Below are 22,320 nucleotides of genomic sequence, written 5' to 3'. Positions count from 1 at the left end.
CACTGGCTTCATCCCATTTCTCACATAGAAGAGCCGGCAGACATCTTGGTGCTGAACCATCACTGGGTATGGGGCAGAGCTGCCCCATGGCAGGGCCTCAAGAGCAAAGAAGAGCTGGCCTGGTTCCCCTGCATGCACTCCCAATGGTGTATACTGGAATGGCTCCTAGAGGTGCTGGCCCTGACTTTGCTTTACAGAGCTCCCTGTAAGCTGGCTGCAACCTCACCAGGGAGAATCTCAAGATCTAATCCTCAATTCGCCAATAGCTCAAGCTTCTTTAAGACCAAGCCCACCCCTCTCGGTTTCTCCAGCCTGCCTGGGTGACTGTATCCATCAATCCCACTAGACTCAAAGTCCTGGATCATCTATGCCCCTTCTCTTCCAGTGTGTTGATAGTATAAATTGTATGACCTACTCCCCTCAGGATCTTTCCTTTCCATTTTTAAGAGTCCATTTTTGGCAATTCCACTTCTGGATATATACCCAAAAGAATTGAAAGCAGGGACTAGAACACCCACGTTCATAGCAGCATTATTCACAAGAGCCAAAAGCTAGAGGCAGTCCCAGTTTGTCAACAGATGAATGGATAAACAAAATGTGATATATACCTACAATGGAGTATTATTTAGTTATAAAAACGAATGAAATCCTGACACATGCTATGGATGTGGATGGATATGGATGACCCCTGAAGACATTATGCTAAGTGAAATAAGCCAGTCGGAAAAGGACAAATATTGTATGCTTCCACTTATGTGAGTTACCTAGAGTATGAAAAGTCATAGAGATAAAAAGTAGAATGGTGGTTGTCAGGGACTGGGAGGATGGGGAAGGGGGAGTTATTGTACAATATAATGGGTATGAAGTTTCAGTTTGGAAAGATGAAAAAGTTCTGGAGATGGATGGTGGTGATGGTTGCAGAACACTGTAAATGTACTTAATGTCTTTGAATTATACACTTAAAAATGATTAAAAGGATAAACTTTATGTTATGTATATTTCACTACAATTATTTTTTTTAAATATTAAGAGTCTGTATTTGGAAGCAAAATAAAACTAACAAAAATGAATCAAAGTGTCACCTCTTTGGAGCATACGTGCTGAATGCTCTGCTATTGAAATTGAAGAGAGAAGTCACTTCCTGGGCTTCCCTTCACGTTTTCACTCCTCTGTTGTGCCTCAGCAGCTGCCCTCAAGTTGCCAGTGGCTCTTGGAGGCCTGGGAGGCGTGACATGGCTCTGGGAGAGAGAGCATCCCTGCAGGCCCTGGAAGATGCCATCGTCCCCATGTGTTTCTGCTGAGATGATAAGTATTCGCAGCGTGACATTCTGAGAAAGAATCACATAAATGCAATTTTCCTCAGTACTATTTCTGGACCGTGTATGAGTCACTCTCTGCCTTCTGAAGTGCTTGCATTGCTAATGAAGGCTTTCGATGCACAATACAGCAAGAATCCTTCAACATTCTATTGAGATGGAGAACAAAAAATCTGCTGTTTCATTCTTATGTTCATCCTGAAGGGTTAGAGACAACTTGATGGAAGAATCAAACACTCATTCACTAGGTGCTTTACCTACAAAGCCAACCACCTGGGAAGTACTAGCTCAACGTATCTAAAACCTCCCAGTAATATTTAATGCTTCCAAGAGCTTGTTGTGCCAGTAATGAGAAACAGAATGACACGTTCCTCAGAGGTAGGTGCAGCTCACGTTTTTGTGTAGAATTGAAAACTTGCATTGAGTATGACTAATGACATTTATAATGACCACCTTCATAACTGTTGTAAGTTTGAAGGACCTCAAGGTTGAAGGTCTCCTAAAACATCAATTCAAAAGACACCTTAGATAGACTAGGGCCCTAGGCCAAAAGCTTCTCATAGATGGACTGTTCGCAGGACAGTCCATTACCAAAGGACTTGTGCAAATTAATACCTGCCTTCCTTTCTCTCTACCTCCCTGGCGGAATGAAATAAGCATGCATATGAGGTTACTTTGAAAAGTATAACTCATTACCCAAACACGAAGAATTCTATCAGCCCCCTTTGTAAAAATGAAGAAACAGAGACACACCAAGACATCAAAGAGTATGACACAAGGCAGCTTTTAGTGACTTAAAGACCTTCGCTTTTCCTCCTCAACTCCTCTCACAATGTAAATCCCCAAAACTCAAGGGGCACCCACTTACTGACAGGGACTTAGACCCCTCAGTCTATTCAATGAAGGGACACAAGACCAAGGCAACCAGCCAAACAGAACTTCTTCCTCCTCTCCCTTCTACAAACGACCCCTGTGGCAGGAGAGCTCCTTATTTGGAAGGGAGCAATGATCCCTTTTTGAAGGGGACTTTGACGTCTAGTGAACTCCCCTGACAATGGGCTGCTTCCATCTCGTATCCAGGTGGAGTTTTCTTATTCTTCCCTCTGGACAGTACTGTCACCAAACAGAACATCCTTTCAGAAGTCCTTTCTGCCACGGACACCTAACCTAGCCATCCCTCTCCCTCCCCCATTTCTGTTGACTTCTTAGACTATCAGAGAGAGCAAGTAATAGAGATGCAGTCCAGTCCCAGAGAAGTTTAGTGACTTGCCGAAGGTCACACAGCTAGTTAGTGACATACCTAGTTAGTAGCATAGTGTTTTTCTTCTCATCACTCTCTCATTTATCTCTAGCTCAGTGCCTGGCATACAGTTACCATTCAACCTATATCTGATACAATAAGTGAATGCTTTTCATATCTTCTATGGAACCAATCATTCTGTTTCTTGATGGGAGGTGGGACAGGGAACAGAAATGCAAACCACCTTTATTATTATTCCTATGGCCAGCAGATAAGAGGACCAGGAACCTGGAGCTGAAGGATCTGAGGGTGTAGTCAATCTTCTGAGTATTGAAGGTCACCTTTCCTGTCACCTGCACATCTAGATGTGGTCATGCTTTTGTGTAGCTTGTGAATGAGTCCCATGTCTTGCCCTTGGTCTTGCGTGGGAAATTATGAAATTGTGTGTGTGTGCATGTGTTGGGGAGAGATAGGGCAGAGGCCAAAACATAACTACTGCCTCTCACAGGTAGGGACAGCAGGTGGTGAGAAAGACCAGGGGTGCAGGCCTAGGGCTGCAGTTCCTGTGCCACCAGGTCCCGCTGCAGCAGTCCATGTTGCCGGAGGCATCCTGCCACATTTGCAGGTGAAAATGAAATTGAAGAAGAGCAAATTCTTACTTACTGCTATGAAAGCCCAAACCCCATCAATACTCCCTCCCTCCGGGCCCCGGGAAAATTGTGTTGCCCTCCAGCACAGTGTTTCCCAGCCCTGAGGGAGGGCTCCACCTATGAGTGGAGCACAGAAAAGCTGCTTCCCTTGTGTTGAGAATGATCTTTACAACCATTAACAGTAAGGATAGCTCAGGGCAGGAATCTCTTTGGGGCCGCTGACTGCTCCCTGGCCCCCGGGCAGCTCTGCTCCACCTTGGGCTCTGCTTCGCGTCTGAACTTGACAGGCTGAGGGATAAGGACTTGGTTGCTTGCTGAAGTTTTGTATGTGGCTGGCAAAGCTTTTGAGCATTTTAGAGGCCATGTGCCATTTGAATGAAGAATGACACTGTGATTTTCAATCTAATTTACTATAAACTGTACTCCAAAATCCTTTCCAAACCTTAGTGCATTAAAAAGGATAAAAGTATTGTCTTCTGTCTTTCTTTGCCAAGGAAAATCAGGGAGGGGCCAGTGCTGGTGCAGTCCTATTCTTTGCCAAAAGGATGACAAAGTGTTGCAAGCTCATCTCCCAGCTCTTTTATAAGAACAGAATCAATGCAGACAAAGGGAAAAGGGGACCCTTTGTGACCCACTGTCACTTTTGTTATCCCTATATATTGGCCTTTTATTTGAGGTCAGGGGGTCTGAAATCCTCTGAGAAGAGGTAGTAAAATTAAAAGTACGGTAAAGTTTGTTCAGACCTAAAGAAAACAAAAATTACGAGTTGTGGTTAAATTCTTACAAGGAATGTTATCCAAAGAGCTCATTATATTTTCAAGATGGAGTCAAGCCTGACACAGAGATGTTCAAAAGTATTTCTTTCGTTTAAAGCTTAACAAAAGCAATATATCACAGTAAAAATGAAAAGACATCTGAGGAAAGGTTTTCTCCTACTCAGAGAAATGGACAAGACAAAGCTTTTAAGTGGGCTCCACTGGGCACTCAGCCTGGCTGAAATAGCACCAGCAGAGCCTCCAATGGCCCCATCAGCATGTTGACATTCAGTGACTTTTCACACTTCAAAATCTAAGTGACAAGCTTATCTCATTGAAACTACTACCATCCTCAAAACCAAAAGATTCTCAGCACAGGTGGCTAAGAAGGAAGAAAATGTTTAAAAACCACAATGAACATGAGAAAAATGGAAGTCAAAATAAAAAGGATGTTTGAACTTGAATTCAGGTTGCATTGAGGGCTTTTCTATCATTCATTCATTCCTACATCAGGCTGCTAGGGGATTAAGGGCAGTGCCAGAGAGCGGATGAGAAAACCAAGGCTGAGGTACCGCAGGCCAGGTCTAGGGCTCCTGACCCAATGCCAGACCTTAAGGCTGGAAGGAGCACCAAAGCTGCCTCTTTTTCCAAATTCCAAGTAGCATCTGGAGATGCTCTAAGACAAGATTCAACAGCTACAGCCCTGGGCCAAATCCAGCCTGCTGCCTGTTTTAGTATGGCCTATAAGCTAAGAATGGTTTTTACATATTTAAATCAAAAGAAGAATATTTTACCACACGTAAAAATTACACGAAAATCAAAATGTTTCTGTGTCCATAAATAAAGTTTTACTGGAACACGGCCCCACTTGTTCCTTTACATGTTGTCTGTGGCCGAGTTTTAACTACAACGGCAGAGTTGAGTAGTTGCAACAGAGACCTTGCGGACCACAGAGGCTAAGATATTTACTATCTGGCCCCTTACAGAAAAGTTGCCCATCTCCCTCTAAGATCACAGAGGGAGAGAGTAAAGAACAGGGAACATTCTGTGCGCTTCTGCATTGGGCCACGAGGAAAGAGGGTTGTTTTCCCCATCACAGATTCCTTCACCATGGGGGAGAACCTGGAGGCCAAGTTGCTCTTGGATGCTGAGGCCTGAGATAAGCAACCCTATCATGGGATTCTGACCCCTCTGGCTGTGCAGCCATTAAAGTAAATGATCTATGCATTTTCAGCTCCTGCACTCAAGTTGCTTTGGGGCCCCCTGTTATCTTATGGTAAATAATAGACTGTAATCACACAAATGTGTAATTACATCAGCTAAACACTGAGGAGGGAAAAAGAGGCAAATGGGCCCCCAGTTTGTGGCACTGGGCTGTGTAACCTGTCAGACATTCCAAACTCATACCCAGGGGCAGAACTCTGGACTTGCCTTGTTGATAAAAGGATGTTCTCAAGATGAAAATTACTTGAAGGTTTTAATGCTGTCCTGTTCTTACAATGCTCAGATTGAGTGTCAAGCAATTCTGGATCTTGGGGTAGTTGGCATTTATCCATTGAGTGTCCCACAGAGCTTTGCACCCAAGCATGCAGTGCTTCCCAGAGCTCGGAGAATGTTGCCCTACTTGTGGGAGAGAAAGGGAACACAATGTAGGACTGTTCGCCAACAACAAGTTTGATTCATCCCTTTGTTAAAATGAACCTAAAAAGCGGCTGCATCTGTGTGTGCTGTGGAGTCAGCACAGTTGGCACTGTTTACAGCCCCATTTGTTGTGGCTGCTTCATGTGCACAGATTTGGCGAGGGGAGAGATTTCCATATTAAAGTCATTCTCCTGAGCACTTGGTGGTTGGTTCTCCAGTTACACAGTTCTTTGCCTACCATGCTCCTGGACTTGACAGACCAGCCTGGAATAATTTGGGGATGGGGTAGCATATAGGGCAGCCAGTGCCTTGAGTCTGAGGGTGAACAGGCATCTTGAGATGGAGGGAAAAGGCCAAAGAAGGATTCTGACACAGAGGACACATGCTGACACAGTTCGAACTTATAGCATGAATTTTTCCAACAAAAAGCATTCTAAAAATCCAATCTGCACCTTGGAAACCTGCTTGAATTCCAAATCCTAAAGAAAAAGAGTTCTGGAGCTCTTTAGGAAGGAAGGAAGAGACAGAGGGAAGGAGGCAGGGAGGGAGGGAAGGGTGTGATGGGTTTTGATATGGCAAATTGGCTAGGGTAAACTATAAGGACAGAAGGGAGGGCAGCAGCCATCTTGCAGCAAACGGGTACCTTCTCCCAGTTATTCAATCGAACACTAATCTAGGCACCGCTATAAAGGGATTTTGCAGATCAAATTAAAGTCCTTAATCAATCGACTTAAAATAAAATTATGTTGGTAGGCCTAACTTAACCAGTGGATGCCCTTTAACGAGGGTGTGGGCATTCCCTGCACCACACACCAATAGCATCTTGGTGCTCGGCTCCGCTCTCCCCTCACAGGCACTTCCATTCCTGCCTGCCTGCAACAGCTTCAGCCTATGCCTATGGGGTTCAGATTGCTCTTGATCTTCCCTCTTAGATCTGTCTGCCCATGGATTCCAGCTTCTACAATCATGTAAGCCAATTCCTTGTAATATCTACTGGTTCTGCTTCTCTGGTCGAACCTGACTCATACAGAGGACAAGTTAGTCTAGCCTTGCAAATCAGGACATGACACAGGCCCATGACGTTATAAAGTCCACCAGCAAAGTTGTTCTCGATTCTCTTCCACCCCCACCTAAGGGATGTGACAGTTTTATATCTAAACCATGGTTCAGTTGGGCCACGATTTGCGATAAGGGGGTAAGTAGGGGACTACAGCAGATGCTCCAGAGTGTGTCATTCACAAAGCCTCCAGAAGGTTCTGCTACTCTCCTCCCATACCCAGGCTGAGAATCTCTGCAGCCAAGAGCCTCTGTGAGGTGGGTAAGGGAACTTTGGGTTCTTTTCTTCCATTGATAATATGTTCACCCAAAGGTATATCCGGGTGGGAGAATGCTAGAACCTGGCAATGATGGAGCAGTCACACCACCAGATCTACATTCAACACAAGCTTTTCTCTGTTCTCCCCACTTCCAGCACCAGAGCAGGAATGATTCGGCCCAATCAGCACATTTTTTGTTAGTTTGCATACTCCTTTTCTACTCAGTAAATCATCAAGTAAGAAAACTTTTTTCCTGTATTTAGCCACCACTCCCACCTGGCCTTAGGGCAGAGTCAGAAGAGAGTACAGGTTTGCATGGCGGGGAAGGGGGCTTTGTGGCCTTCAACACTGGCCCATTCTGGGATGCTCAGGTTCCCTAGGGAAGGGTGCAGAGGGCCCCTCAGTGCTGGAAGAGGATAAAGGAAGGGGAGGGTGGGCAGGGACGGGAAAGAGCCCAATTTCTTTCAGCTTCCCCATCCAATTTCCAGACTCTTCACCCGGGGGGGGGGGGGCTCAAAATCCAGGTGGGAGTCCTTGAGGCTAGAAACTCCTGTGTTTGATTTTATGTTTATGTCAGGCACAGACAGATCAACAGGCCCTTGGAAACACAACTAAGGAGGTTTCTGCTTGTTGTTTACCTCACAAATGACCAAGAAGAAGTTGACACACAAGTAGTATGTTTTTAATGATGCACTAATTTAAAATCTTATGTATGAGAAGACATGGTACACACGGTTCCTATCAAAATCAATTTACCCTGTGGTTTTGCATCAGAGCCAGCCGAGGCCCTCAGCTGAAGCGAGCATCATTGAGAAGAGCGTCTGTTCCTCCCTCAGTATCCCTGCTCGTGTGGACCTCGATGGGCTGCACTTGCTGCCCAACTCGGTAATATTGCAGAAGCAATATTTCCATGTTTTCCTTATGAAGATGCTTTCTTTTCTAAAGAAAAAGAAGATAATAGTTCTTGCTGAAGATAAAGGTTCTTTATCTTCAGCAAGAACTATTTCTGTTGGAATTAGACTATAGGATAATATCAATTCGGGAACAAACTTTTGGCTAAGACTGAAGATTCTCACTTGGCTGGATCAAGTTTTTGAAAAGTGAAAAAAAATTTAAAAAGAAAAAAGAAAAAACAATTCAGACAAGGCATTCCTTTGTGTTTAGTTGATTCAAAATCAACTTTATATCGAATGAGGGAAAAATAAAACTGATCATGTGAATACTATTTCTAAAAGGAGAGAGAATCTTTTTACCAATTAAAAATGCATTGGTAAACATATATTTAAACACACACACACACACACACACACACACACACACACACACACCATGTTTCAGGTCTACCAAAAGCAAAAGAAGTAATACATTCACACAACTAGCCTTTTGCCTCTTTCAAAACTAAAACAATTAAAATTATTGAAGAATACTGTTAGCCTCAATGAGGTTTGTGAACTTTCCTGTAAAACAGGCTTTATGTCTGTGATTAATATATTTCTGAACCAAAAATTGAGACACAATGTCTGACACAGAATTTGCAGGGGGAGAGAGGATAGTTCCAGGAAATCCTAGACACATGATTGCTGTAATGACACCACATGTAGAATAGCACCAATTTTTAAAGTTCTTCAGTTATAAGAATTATATTCTATATATTCCTTACATCCCTCCTCCCCCAGGGGCCTAGAAGATTACTGGTCATGCAGCAGGGCTCAATATGCTTGGATTCTACTTTATGGTTTATAAAATATTTTTACCTTTTTTATTTCATTTAATCATCAAAAATACCTTGACATGAAACAAAGAAGCAATTATGACTGTACCCATTTTATTGAAAGTACTATTATAAGGACCTACTATATAAGCACAGGGAACTCTTCTCAATACTCTGTAATGACCTATATGGGAAAAGAATATAAAAAGAGTGGATATATGTATATGTATAACTGATTCACTTTGCTGTACAGCAGAAACTAATGCAATGTTGTAAATCAACTATAATAAAAAAAATTTTTTAAAGGAAAGTACTATTAAATTCCCCATTCTGCTTTTATAGACAAAGGGGAAAAATGCCAAAGGTCATATAAACAGTAAATCGCAGAGCTGAGACTCATAAACACTCATTGATTAATGAACTGATTGATTCAAGGAATTGCTCTTTATTACCTGTGTAATTGGCAAAGACAAGAATAGAACTGAAGGCTTAGCTGATGTGGTTAGCTGTGCATTCCCACGTAGCTCTGCAATGAGCATAATAAGCTCGAATATATCAAAATTAAAAGTTTCTGCAGCATAAAAGACAGTTGTAAAAATGAAAAGAAAAGCTGCATACTGTGAGAAAATATGCACAAAATGCATATCTGATAATGGACTGGTACCCAGAATACATAAAAAACTCTCAAACCTTAATAATAAGAAAACAAACAACCTTAATTAAAAATGGGCAAAAGATTTGAAGAAACACTTTGTCAAAGAAATATGGATGGCAAATAGGCACATAAAAAGACTCTCAAAACCATTAGTCATTAGGGAAATGTACATTAAAATCACACTGAGATACCACAATACACCAATTAGAATGTAAACAAACAAAAAAAACTGGCATTACCTAGGGTTGGTGAGAATGCAGAGCACCTGGAACTCTCATACACTGCCAGGGGGCATAAAAAGTGGTATACCCACTTAGGAAAACCCTTCAGCAATTTCTTAGAAAGTTAAACATACATTTCCCACACAACCCAGCAATACCCATTCCTAGGTATCTATCCAAGGAAATTAAAATTTATGTTCACATAAAAAACTGTAAAAAATGTTTATAGCATCTTCAGTCACAATTGTCAAAAACTGGAAACAACCCAAGTAGGAGATAGATAAATTGCAGTACATCTATACGTTGGAATACCACTCAGCAGTAAAAAGGAACAAACTACTGATACATGCAACAACATGGATGAATCTCGAAAATAGTATTTTAAGTGAAAGAAGTGAGATACAAAAGGATAAATACTGTATGATTCCACTTTTATGACACTGTTGAGAAGAAAAAGATCTGTAGGAGCGAAATCTGATCAGTGGTTTCCAGGGAGTATGTTGGAGGGACAGAATTAATTATAAAGGGGCATGATGGAACTTTTCCTGGGGGTGGTGGAAATATTCTATAACTTTAGTTTGGTGCAGTTACATGACTGTATATGTTTTTCAAAACTTATAGAACTATACACTTAAAATGGGTGAATTTTATTGTATGTAGATGATACCTCAATAAACCTTACTTTTTAAAAGAGTGAGAAAGAAAATAGACTTGCACCAAAAAAACAAACAAATATAAAGAAACCCAAGGGCTTCCCTGGTGGCACAGTGGTTGAGAGCCTGCCTGCTGATGCAGGAGACACAGGTTCGTGCCCTGGCCTGGGAAGATCCCACATGCCGCAGAGCGGCTGGGCCCGTGAGCCATGGCCGCTGAGCCTGTGTGTCTGGAGCCTGTGCTCCGCAACGGGAGAGGCCACAACAGTGAGAGGTCCGCGTACAGAAAAAAAAAAAAGAAAAAAAAAAAAAAAGAAACCCAAAATACAAAGTCATATGAGGTGACAAGTCAGCTTAATACTAGTTGATGTCTATAAGATACGAGGAAGGTAAATATCTGGTTCTTTGTATGATTTTAATCATATTTATATAATAAATTTTCATATATTTGGAAGAAAACCAACTGTGCTTAACTGGGCTGTCAACAAGAAAAATACTTATATAGATGCCAGAGAAAGCAATTTAGGATATAAACTATTCCCCATACATAGTGGGCTGAATGGAGGCCCCAAAAGATAAGTGCACGTCCTAATCCTCGGAACCTATGAATGTTACCTTATATGGCAAAAGTATGAATATTACCTTACATGGCAGAAGGTGTCATTAAGTTAAGGATCTTGAGAGGAGGATTATCTGGGTCTGCCTTAAACACAATCCCATGTACCTTTATAAGGAGGGAACTGTGAGACACACAGAGGAGAAGGCCATGTGAAGATAGAGGCAGAGGTTGGAGTGATGCAGCCACAAGCCCAAAACTGCTGGCAACCACCAGAAGCTGGAAGAGGCAAGGAAGAGGCTCTCCCCTAGAGCCCCTAGAAGGGGCACAGCCCTGTCACCTTGATTTCACTCAGTGAAACTGATCTTCGACTCTGGCCTCCAGAATTACAAGAGAATAAATTTCTGTTGCTTCAAGTCACCAAGTTTACTGGTAAATTTGTTACAGCAGCTATAGGAAATGAATGTTTGTACATTATATGTATATGTTTGTATATATGTATACGTATATATGTATATACATATACATATAGGTATACTGTTTGTACATTATAATGATATGGCAATATAAGGACATGAGTATACATGCCTAATTTGACCACAGGAAGTAGGCCCTGTGTGAATTTTTCTTGGATTGTACTGACCAAGGTATCATGTTGCTTGGATTGTTTCCCCACCTCTCAACATCACACCTGGTGGTGGGCCTGCCCAGAGGAAGAAGCAGAACCACAGCCACTGCAGTAGAGGCTGCTCCTTGCCGACCCAGTGGCCACTCTCCCTTCTTCCTTAGTAACAGGCACCTACACAGTTAGACTCTGCAATGCGCTCAGCAGACAAGCTACATTTCCAAACATCCCTTTTAGATACAGGCGGCCAATGAGATTTAAGTAGAAGTTACTGGGGAAAGCTGCAGAGAAAGGTCTCCAAAAGAAGTTGATTCAAATGGGATGCAACTGACTGTACTCACCTCCTTTCCTTCTTCCTGACGTCTACAAGGCAGAAGTGATGGATAGAGCTCCAGCAGCCATCTCTTGACAGTGAGGTGACCTTGAACAGAGAAGGCATGCGCCAAGAATAGAGTAGCAAGAGAGACAGAAGGAGCCTGGGTTCCTAAGGACATGGAGCTGCTGTACTAGTTCTGAGCTGCTTGCTTCTGTTTCACATGAAAGGAAACACAAAAGGCCTCTATTTTGTCGAAGCCATTGTTATTTTGAGTCTCTATTAATAGAACTCAAAAGCAATTCCTAACTGATTTCAGGATCTAATTAACTTTATTAAATAATACTGAAAAACTGGAAAGTTAAAAATGAAAAGTTGTGAATATCTGGATTTTCCTCTGCTTTAGTTTTCTTGAGAACAAATGTGCTGATCTCATGGAAGCTTCCTATTATTTTAATGCTAATCTTTGATTTTTTTCTTTTTCAGTTAAACTGAAAATGAATAGAAATGTACAAGTTAGTTATAAGTCACATCACTCTATATCCTCAAAACTGCATGAAAAGAGTACCCAGCCCTGTTACTTGTTCCAAATCAGGAAAAAGATACCTTAGCAGCCAAATTACTAATTCTCCCCATCTTCTTATATTAGTATCCAGTGTACTCAAAGAGCATCAAAACACTTCCTTACTAAAGTATGTAATTTTGCATTTTGTAGGGGCTGGCTAACTTATTTGGATTCTAAAGAATTCAGACAATTTTCTCCTGATCACTAAAAACACAATTAAATCTACAAAACAGGTATAAAGATGCAAACTCTAAAATCTTAAAAAAAAAAAAGTGAACTCTCAGATGAGGGGAATGAATAGGGACAATTGCTGAGTGAAGTGCTTAAAAGCAGATTTATAAAAGAATACCTAGAATAAATGATAAAAATGAGAATAAGAATAAAAGAACCTCCTGAGGTTATAAAATATAAGAGGACCAGCAGCCGGTGGGACTGACTGCCTGTGGGCCTGAACCTTCTCAGCCTCACTTCTGTTTACAAGAGCCCCATTCACACCACCTTACAAATCCTCCATTCACACCACCTCACAGGCTGTCCTGGGGGAGCAGTTTGGGGAAAGCAAGGAATATAAACAGAACGCATAATAAACAAGATCACAAGTCCTGCCAGGTACAGGACATAGGCAAAACAGTTCGTCTACACTGGGCTCCTAATCTAATTTTACCCTCGTTTGCGTTTCCTTCACCCCCATGTTTCCTAAAAGGGAGGTTTAAACCAGTTCAGGGGAAATCAAAACTGAGACGTTCTTGTTGGGTGCACTTCCTGTTGAAAGGAAGCCACTGTACACACACAGGGTGACACTCCATGGAGCACTGTCCAGGGAGCCACCCTAAGGACACTTCCCAAACAATTGTAACCATAAATGTGTCTGTTCAGCTTATGCCACTGGGTAACAGAATTGAGAGAAACAGGGAATCACTTCAACTACACTTTAATTTCTGCTGGGGAACATTATTATAGACATCTGAATCTGCCAAATCTGCTAGCAATCACACAGGGGTCCACTCAAACCACCATCTTTTCTTCCGTCTACCACAGCACACGTTCCAATACTGAAGTTAAACATGCCATTTTGGCTAATTCTACCATGATGGGGCAAGAGACTGAAAGTGAAATTGAAAGTTTAGTCAACAATTTACATGAAAGCAAGTTATGGGGGAGGGAGGTTGAGAAGACACATACAGACACATACAAACAGACACACACACACACACACACACACACACACACGGGTTGAGTAACCAATGATTGATTGACTATATTCATTTGTTTCCCTTTGTGAATTCAGTGAAATGAGTTTATGGGAATAAACAAAGTATAAATCATGCATTTTAATTCTACAAATTTTAATTAATGTTTAAATGTATAACTTTATTCTAATTTGAGTCAGCTTACACTTACACATGTAATCAAAAATTAACTTAAATCAAAAAAAGATAATTAGAACAAACTGTTAAGAGACCATGGAGGAAGAGGCACTCTCATATCACAGATGGGAGTATGAAATGTTACAATCCCTACAAAGGGGAATTTGGAATTCTAGATGAATTTACCATTTAGACCTGAAAAAATCCACTTCTAGGAATATATCTTGAAAATACACCTGCATCCATGAGAAATAGCATATGCGTAAGTGTATTAATTACCTATTGCTGCATCACAAATACACTTGCCAATTGTCTCGGTTTGTCTAGGATTGTGGATTTTACTGAAACTCATAGCTTTCAGTGCTCAAACTAGAACAGCCCCAGGCAAACACAGACTGTTGGTCATTCTAATAACAAATTGTCCTAAAATTTAGAAAATATATTCAGTAAGCTTGACAGAGGTCTTGGAAATGATTTTTTTTTCTGACACCAAAAGCAAAAACAAACAAGTGGAAGTACATCAAACTAAAAAGCTTCTGCACAGCAAAGGAAATCAACAAAATGAAAAGACAATATACTGAATAGGAGAAAATATTTGCAAATTATATATCTGATAAGGGGTTAAAATTCAGAACATATAAGGAATTCATACAACGCAACAGCAAAAAAAAAGCAAGCAATCCAATTTTTAAAATAGGCAGAAGATCCAAATAGATACTCTTCCGAAGAAGACATACAGATGACCAAGAGGTACATGAAAAGATGCTCAACATCACTAATCATCAGGGAAATGCAAATCAAAACCACAATGAGATATCGATCACCGCACACCTGTTAAAATGGCTACCATCAAAAGAACAAGAAATAACAAGTAGAAAAAAGGGAGGATGTAAAAAAAAGGGAAACCTTTTGTACTGTTCACGGGATTATAAATTGGTGCAGTCACTATGGAGAACAGTATGGAGATTCCTCAAAAAATTAACCTAGCAATTCCACTTCTGGGTATTTATCCTAAGAAACCAAAAGCACTAACTTGAAAAGATATATGCACCCCCAGGTTCACTGCAACATTATTTAAAATAGGCAAGATACAGGAAACAACCTAAGTGTCCATCAGTGGATGAATGGGTAAAGAAAATGTGATACACACACACACACACACACACACACACAGGAATATTATTCAGCCATAAAAAAGAATAAATTTTTGATATTTGCAGCAATATGGATGGACCTCAAGGGCATTATGCTATTTCTATGTGAAATAAGTCAGACAGAGAAAGACAAATACTATATGATCTCACTTACACATAGAATCTAAAAAACAAACAAAAACCAAGCTCATAGATACAGAAAACAGTTTGGTGGTTGCCAGAGGTGGAAGACTGGGGGGAGGGGAGAAATGGGTGAAGGGGGCTAAAATATACAAACTTCCAGTTATAAAAATATGTGATGGGGCTTCCCTGGTGGCGCAGTGGTTGAGAGTCTGCCTGCCGATGCAGGGGACACGGGTTTGTGCCCCGGTCCGGGAGGATCCCACATGCCGCGGAGCAGCTAGGCCCGTGAGCCATGGTCACTGAGCCTGCGCGTCCGGAGCCTGTGCTCCGCAACGGGAGAGGTCGCAGCAGTGAGAGGTCCGCATACCGCGAAAAAAAAAAAAAAAAGTTTAAAAAACAGAACTTAAAATGCTACCCGGAACTGTCTGTCACCCTAGTAACAAAATGCACTAAAATTTAGCAGCTTAAAACAATACACGTTATTTATCTCACAACTTCTGAGTCAGGAATCCAGGCAAGGCTCAGCTGAACTTGTGTTCACAGCCTCTGACAGGGCTGCGTTCAAGCGTCAAAGAGGGCTAGGGCCTCATCTGAAGGCTCAACCATGGGAGGACGTGTCCAAGCTTACTTACGTGATTGTTGGCAGCACTCAGTTCCGTTGGGCTGTTGGAATGCAGGCTTCGGTTATTTGGTGGCTGCGGACAGGAGGTCACCCTTAGTTCCTTGCCATGTAGGACTCTCCAACATAGCAACTTGCTTCATTAAAGCCAAAAGAGAGAATTTTCTAGCAAGGCAGAAGTCACATTTCTGGTAACCTAGTCACAGAAGTGATGGCCGTTCAATATTGCTGTCTTCTTTGGTTAGAGGTAAGTTATGCAAGGGGAGTGGCTTACACAATGCCAGGAGATAGGACTCACCTGGGGCCAGCAAAGACTGACCCTCGGCCTAGACACATCAGAACACATCTGTGTTCTATTTCAAATCCTCTCAACTCCCACGTGTTACTCGAGGTACCAGTGCAACAAAGTCCCAAGTCTTGATTAGCTTTACACAGGTGCAACGTGACAGTGCTTTGCTTCGAGCCTGTGCTGACGTCTGATACAGATCATAGTATTCTGAGGGGTAACATAGATGGACAGAAGTACAGTGTTTCTTGAATTTTATTTAAAAGAAGAAAAAAAAAAACTTAAGAGCTACAGAGCAGAAAGCTTAAGTTGGATGCTACAATGGAAAAATCATGGCCCTCCACCTGGGTTCCCAGGTAAGTTTGTTCATAGACTCAGAGCCCGCTGATTGAAGGGGAGACTGGGTCTTCTCGAAGAAGAGCCCTGCAAGTCCATTACAAGTATAAACAATAAGCATTCCCTCAATCTTTCCCCAAAGTGACCTAGGGACACTTACCAGAATAACTGTGTACTGGAGAAAGGGAAATACAGAGTTGTTTCGACCTTACACTGCTACCAAGAAATCATAAATGCCATTTGCTACTATTTTTCTGGTTAGAGGAGAAAGTACAGAGGACAGGTAATAAATGAAATTCTCACCCTGCTCCATGTCATAGTGAAACCACTAGTTATTTCTCCAGTAATTGAGTTTATAATTGGGATAGGTAAACTTAGAAAATGGAAACCCGTGTTCACATTAGTTCCCTGAATTTTGAAGTTAGAGCCTTTATAGTAAGAACTGTCATGTAGAAGGCCAATGTGATTTTTTTTTTTTTTTCGGTACGCGGGCCTCTCACTGTTGCGGCCTCTCCCGTTGCGGAGCACAGGATCCCGACGCGCAGGCTAAGCCATGGCTCATAGGCCTAGCCGCTCCGCGGCATGTGGGATCTTCCCGGACCAGGGCACGAACCCGTGTCCCCTGCATCGGCAGGTGGACTCTCAACCACTGCGCCACCAGGGAAGCCCCCCCCACAGTGTGATTTTTATAGTTCTAACAGCTTTGGGTAATAGGTATATGCAAAGCAAAATTAGATACCACCCATATTCTTCTCAGGCATCATTTGAGGGGGGTTTAAAAGTCCTGAAGCCAGAATGTGCCCTATGGGTGTAATGTGAGGCACCCTGGGCACCCTAAGTATGCCCTCCGCCCACCAGTCTACTTTTGTAAAAGGTAATTACCCCTGAGGGGAGTAACACATTAACAGGAAGTCAGCTATACCTTCTATATCACACATCAGAGGATCTTCTTAGCCCCAACTAGACACTCACACGATAATCATAGGCCACAACTGATCTACTCAGAACAATGTAGGGCAGGACCACAGGTCACCAGCAGGTCGGCGCCAGGGGTCTGCATCAGGGAAAGTCTGTATATCAACCTGCACAGCCATTCAGCACTAGCTTCTGCTCAGATACAAGGGATTAGAGCCACACTGGGCAGGTGTGAGAGCTAACCTGGTTTAATATCCTCACTCCCCAAAGGCGCCAGTAACTCCTATAACAACTTCCTAGACAGGCTTTCATGCCTCCCAGGGGACACCCCGTTATAAAAGTCAGCACACCCGGGGAGGCCTAAAGAATGGTGTCCTGGGCTTCCCTGGTGGCGCAGTGGTTGAGAGTCCGCCTGCCGATGCAGGGGACATGGGTTCGTGCCCCGGTTCGGGAAGATCCCACATGCCGCAGAGCGGCTGGGCCCGTGAGCCATGGCCGCTGAGCCTGCGCGTCCGGAGCCTGTGCTCCACAACAGGAGAGGCTGCAGCAGTGAGAGGCCCGCGTACCGGAAAAAAAAAAAAAAAGAAAAGAATGGTGTCCTTAGCAGGAATGTATGGTCCTTGATAGCTCCTCCCAGCCCCAATACAACTGACCAGACAGTGGTTATTTTATTGCCAGCAATGTTGCTTGGAAATACAGTTTGCATTTTACCCTTAAGAGGTTGCCAGAATAACAGAGCTTTACAGTTACCCAAAGGTCAAGTCCTCATGCAGAAGAGAAAGGCTTATTTACCCTCAGCCACCCTGGGTAAAGAGCAGAGCCTACAGATCATGCTCTTCTTTAGGAAGGAGCTACTAGAGCTGCAGGAGTGTTCTGGCATCTCTGGGGAGCTGCATGGAAAGACACAGGTGGAAGGAGGGGAATTCCTGAACCAGCTTTATCTCCTCCCTTTGTTTTTCTGAAACAAGCCCTACTTGAAATATGAGGCTGACGTGTTTGTTTGTTTGTTTCAAATAGGGAGGCTATGGTGGCAAAAACCCAGACAAATCTTAGGGCTTCATCTGACAACAGAGACTGAGGTGCTTGGGACTATTAAAGCAAAATGTTAACTTAATAGATGTCCTACAAACAGAAAATTCAGGAGATGGATGATGGTGAGAGTTGCACAACAACGTGAATGTACTTAGTGCCACCGAACTGTACAGTTAAACACGGTCAAAGTTTTTAAAAAATAAAAATAAAAAAAGCAGAACGTAAATTCCGCCCACTCTCCTCCACTGCACCCTTCAGATCAGGCAGGACAGTCTTACCCAGGGTCCAGAAAGTCCGCTATTAGCTACCTATGAGGCTCGCCCTAGGGGGTTACTCAGAAGCAGCTCTCCTGAGCCCCTGAAAGCTATACTGCCTCCCAGGTTAGCCTGCAGGCCTTCAACACAGGTCCTGGGTTGGCAGGGACCCCTCACCTAAAAGCTTTCCTCTCTCAGGGCCCTGAGCCCTTAGGCCCCTTCAACTCTCTGCTCCCTTCCATAGGGCACCCTCTTTCCCTCTCCTACATTTTGTCATTTGGCTCCATCCCACGTCCCCTGGGATGGAGCTGAAGAGAGTTTAGGGTCCACGTGGATGAAGGGAAGAATGAAGGTCAAGTGTTCATTTCCACAGTGATCAAACTGTTTTCCTAGCGAGTGGATGTCTCAGTAGCAATCTTCTGTTCTATTTTGCTGAAGGGATCTCTGATTCTTTACTCCCCCTCTGAGTTAAGAACAGGTCTTCTTCTCTCCTCTTAGTTTGATGGGTACCATCCCCCAGGAGATGAGACGCAAGGAACTCATTCTGCATATAAATACTTCCAATTTTACAGAAGCCTGCCTTGTTTATTCCAGGAAACTGAATGTCCGTGGAAAATGGTTTGCCCTGAAAGACCTCACCTCTTCCCAAGGATGTGCGGCGGGCAAACTCTTCAGGGTCTGCCCTGTCCTCCTTATGGCCAAACTCTCCCCTTGCAGCTTGTGGACTGGCACCAGCCCAATGGAGAAAACTCGGTTCTTTTCTCCCTCAGCAAGTCCAATATGCTCCTTTAATGAGTCTAGTGGTGCTATGGTCAACTGTCCAGAGAGCCAAGAACAGGCTTGGTGGGGGCAGGGAGGGTGGGTGAGGACTGACGAGCCGGCATCTGTGAGTCAAGGTGAGCTATGCAATGATTCCTTAACGAATGTGTTTAAGGGGAGGAGATGAAATATTGGGCAGTCTGAGAGGACAGAGGGGGAGAACTAGGGAAAGAGAGCAGATGTTGTAAAAGATACTCTTTCATGTTTCCTGTGCACTAGAAATCTGCAGATGTATGTTGGCAGGGCTACACTCAGAGAACAGAGGGAGGCTGGAGTTTACACATCTGGAAATCATTTGGCAGGGGGCAGAGTTCAAACATTTTCTGCTTCAGCCGCTCGCAGACCTTCCTTGCTGCGCAGGCTGTGGCTGAGTGAGGGGCTGCCATTCAAAGACTCCCTCCGGCCTCACTCCAGGGGAAGCCCTACCTAAGCCGGTGGGTTTGCCTCTGTATCGGTTCAGTCACGTAGAAAAGTTGAAAGGCTGACAAAGAGAGAGAACGGGATGGGGGAAGGACAGGAGCGAAGCAGAGAATTCACCACAACTGAGAGAAGGCTGGCTGGAAATCAAGAAACAAAATGTACTTGGACCAAATCCAGTGCATGAGTTAACTAGAGAGCAAAGAACACCATTCAGTGGAGGGGAAAAAAAAAAAAAGGCCTCCTCTGCTGCATAGTAACACCCAGGGATCATGCTCACACCACAGTTACTTTTCTCAGAAATCCCTGTACATTTTGCCTTCATTGATTTCAGGAATGCGGAGGGCCCTCTTGATCCTGAGGGAATTACTCCCTTTGGAAGGATTTATGGGGTTCTGCAAAGAGAGAGAGCAAGGTCTCTGAGGGCCCAGTCATCACCCCACTGACCCACAGCCCCTGCTGCCACTGTGAGATGGGGTCCCTCCCAGAAGGGGGCAAGGTCAGCTCGGGTGTTTAGCTTCCCTCTGAGAGGAAGCATATCTTGGGTGAACTTGTGTCCTGGCTCAAAGTTCCTGCCATGCTCAACCGTGTAGACATATTGGCTGCAGCTGCTGGCAGGCTAGGCTTCGGGCTCCATGTGGCCTGTGCAGGAGGTGAACTCACAGGGAGTGCCTTGAGTTAAATGCACTGGGGCTCACCCAGGCGGGTTAATATGGCCCAGGACCTCAGAAGGATCAGAGTCCACTTGGGGAGAGAACAGAGCACATGAAAAGATGAGTAACAAAATACAGCCAAACGGAATAAATGTCAAGTGTGAGACAAAACATGTTCAGATGGATCTCCTCGTAATCCCCATCCCCAAAACCTGTTTAACTTCCTGTCCCCTCTACCTTAATGGATGTCTCTGCCATTCTGTGGTTGCCCAAGGAGAAACATTCATTTCTCCCCCTCAACTTACGTCCAATTTGGCCACAGGTCCTGTTGATCTTATGCCTTCACATCTATTGAATGTCTGTCACCCTCAGCATCTCTAGCCTGAATCGCTGCAGCAGCCTCTGAATCAGGCTCCCTGCTGCCAATCTTGTCTCTTGAGTCCATTCTCTGAGCTATCTTTCTGAAAAGTAAATCTGAGTGTGTCATTGCTCTAAATGGTTCAATGGTTCTCCACAGCTTTCAGGATAAGCTCAACCTCCTAAGCATGACACACAAAATCTTCACCATCTGGCTTTTGTCCACTTTCCGAACCTCATCTTCAGTGGTGCGCTGGTAAATGTTAACAACCAGGCCTCCAGACGCACCGTGTGTCATCTTATACAGCACACTCCCCCTGAACAATGAACTTCTTCCAGCTTCCTGGCCACGCCCGAATCTCTCCCTCACCCGGGCCTCTGCACATCTTTCTCTCTCTGCCCAGAAAGACCTTCTTTCTGCCTCCCCCGCAACCAAGTCATCCTTCCAGACCTAGCTCCACCAGATAGTCAGCCCTTAGCAAGCATAGTGGCCACCAAATGCTGCCTTGTAATTGTGTGATGGCAGGGCTGCTGCTGTAGCCAGGCACCTTTGAGAACAGGCATCATTTTTATCTTTGTATCCATACTGCCTGCCGTACTTCCTAGCACATGTGTAGGTTTTCAGCAATCACTGAATTAAAGAACAAACAGTGCTGGTTTTTAATTTACTACTTACATTCTACCCTCTTGTAAAAAGATTCAAGGTTGTGAGTGGGTGCTATAAGCCCTTCCACAGACACAGAGCTCCGGGAAGCACTGAAGTCAGGGTAGCCAGAGAAGACTTCTTGGAGTAGATTTGCCAAAATTAGCAAATTAAAATACAGGATGCCCAGTAAAATTTGAATTTTAGCTAAGCAATGATTTTTTTATTATAAGTATGTCCCGTCCAATACGTGAGAAATACTTATAGTAAACAAGTATTCGTTTATCTGAAGAGCATATTGAACTGGGCGCCCTGCATTTTATCTGGCAAGCCTATCTCTGAGGAGGCTGCATTTGAGCAAAAGCCTGATGGATGAGTCAGATTCAGAGAGGGCAAGAGAAGGGGGACTGGTTTCTCTCACTGGAGACTGGTGGGAGGGGCAATAAGCAAAGTGCACGGAGAATGGGACCTGCAAGGAATTTTCAGATTGGTCTTGTTAGAGCCCGAGGTTTGTGCTCACCGAGGATGAGAGGCCGAAAAGGAGGAGAACGTTGAAATGGAAATGGAAATGGAAGTGATCAGAGAGAAGAGTACAGCCATTATTCAGACATTTGTTCGGTTTACAAGTCCTGAACTGGCCCAGAGGCGACTGGAAGAAAGGACAAGAAGAAAAGGCAGATTTCTAAATGTGTTGGAGGATGGGAAGGTTATCTAAGAAATCCACAAAGATTTAAGACTCCAGAGGAGAGGCCACATTAGAAGGGGCAGGCAGAGGACGATGAGCTTCATTTAGACCAAATGACAGTGATACGAAAGTAGGACCCTCCCAGGAGATATGTACAGCCAAGTAGGAGGTGGGGTGCTAGGGCCTAGGCATGACAGTGATCGTGGAGCGTCACTACATACGTGACAGGAATGGTTTGCAAGGGCCCTCAGTCACTTACATGGTCTACCTACATGACAGAGGAATGGGACTATCCTCACACATACCCGAGGCAGCGTGACAGATCACTAACATGTCATGTGTTCAATGACTCATCCTCATTCCAGGGATTCTCAAGAGTCCACCAGGCCACCGGGGAGATGTCTCACTCTTCCGTTTCTTGAAGGAACAATTGATGCAGTTCA

General features: G+C 43.6%; 1 long non-coding RNA gene across 7 annotated transcripts in view; it reads right to left on the bottom strand.

Annotated features, from left to right (window-relative positions):
* The window catches only part of LOC111186013 (uncharacterized), a 108,821-nt gene that overhangs the window by 19,284 nt on the left and 67,217 nt on the right, over positions 1-22,320 (bottom strand). For 4 of the 7 annotated variants that reach the window (XR_016392655.1, XR_016392658.1, XR_016392660.1 and 1 more), the window contains one exon: positions 1-22,320. This exon is cut by the window's left edge and continues 19,284 nt beyond it. This is a non-coding gene — a long non-coding RNA (uncharacterized LOC111186013). The other 3 variants (XR_016392659.1, XR_016392656.1, XR_016392657.1) reach the window with 3 other exon arrangements.

The sequence above is a fragment of the Delphinapterus leucas genome, chromosome 3 (genome assembly GCF_059928025.1).
Source record: "Delphinapterus leucas isolate spDelLeu-1000000601 "Yukka" chromosome 3, BTC_Dleu_Yukka2, whole genome shotgun sequence".
Lineage (NCBI taxonomy): Eukaryota > Metazoa > Chordata > Mammalia > Artiodactyla > Monodontidae > Delphinapterus > Delphinapterus leucas.
Note: the sequence above shows the minus strand (reverse complement) of the source record. Positions and strands in the feature narration are given on the sequence as shown.